Source organism: Limulus polyphemus, unplaced genomic scaffold (genome assembly GCF_000517525.1).
Source record: "Limulus polyphemus unplaced genomic scaffold, Limulus_polyphemus-2.1.2 Scaffold1458, whole genome shotgun sequence".
Taxonomy (NCBI): Eukaryota; Metazoa; Arthropoda; class Merostomata; order Xiphosura; family Limulidae; genus Limulus; species Limulus polyphemus.
The window spans coordinates 1-1,487 of NW_013667068.1; positions in this window are offsets into that span (position 1 = coordinate 1).

Below are 1,487 nucleotides of genomic sequence, written 5' to 3' on the forward strand. Positions count from 1 at the left end.
GCTTATTTTGTAAACATAACTCGGCTACTGTACTTCGCTTATTTTGTAAACATAACTCGGCTACTGTACTTAGCTTATTTTGTAAACATAACTCGGCTACTGCACTTAGCTTATTTTGTAAACATAACTCGACTACTGTACTTAACTAATTTTTTAAATAGACACTGTGCAAGTTGAAAAACACAAAATATTTTATTTTTCTGCTTACATCCATATAAACACAATACATCATAATTTATTAATACGATTTTGTATAAAACATCAACATGTAAAAAGTGAGCCGTCCTAAGAACAATAACCACAACTAAGGAAGTGCTCTCTCTACACATGTACCAGTGAAGAATTAGACGAAGGGCAACAGATCTTTTCAGAATTGTACTTTCCATATTCCAAAGTTCTTCTGTTTAGTTAAGAATGCTTTAACTATATTTCAAACAGTAACCAAACTTGTTTTGGTTGTCTAGGGACCGGCTGGGTACTATTGGACTTTTTAAAAGTTGATATGTAAGAAGTTGTTTCTTGAAAATGGCCGAGTAGATTTGAAAGAAAGTTGGTATACATTTTAACTATGACCCAACTTAGAAGTGATTAGTTTTTGGAAGTTCAAGGTCACAAACTGAAAAAAAAATCAGATTTTTCACACTACTTTTGATCTATAACTCGGTCAAAAATGATCGGATTTTGACGAAACTTCGTGGACATATGTAGAATACTGTTACTCATTGATCTGCCAAGAAATGGTCCGTGTCCGTTGATAACGACGGACGTACGGTCAGATTTTCATATTTGTTTGAAGGCCGAATGTGATCAACGCTGCGTGGCGGAGCTATGTGCCTCTAATTTGTTTGTTATTTTTTTTAATTTCGCGCAAAGCTACACGAGGGCTATGTGCGCTAGCCGACCCTAATTTAGCAGTGAAAGGCTAGAGGGAAGGCAGCTAGTCATCACCACCCACCGCCAATTCTTTTACCAACAAATAATGGGATTGACCGTAATATTATAACGCCCACACAGCTGAAAGAGCAAGCACGTTTGATGGGACGGGGATTTGAACCTACGATCCTCAGGTTGCGAGTTGAGCGCCCTCCTAGTTTGAAAGAATTCTCTCTTAATTATTCCGTTTGTTATCTAATAATAATAATTTAGGTAATTCAAATTACATATTAAATAAATACGTGTGTGTGTGTTGTACCCAGAAAAAACAAATATTCTTAAACACCGGGGAGGTAATTGCCTCCCCCAGAAGTACATGGGATGACAAACAATTGAGAGGAGTGTTAAGTGTAATATTAACTTTGAAACAAGTCCCAAAAATTAATGTACAAATGTATATTATAGCCTTAAAGGACACAACAAAGATTTAAAAACACAAAATAAGAGATATATTTGAACGCATCTGACCTTTTTAAGGTTTTAAAGTACACAGTTACCGTCGTCAGGCCAAGCATCAGAAACACACAGTTACCGTCGTCAGGCCAAGCATCAGA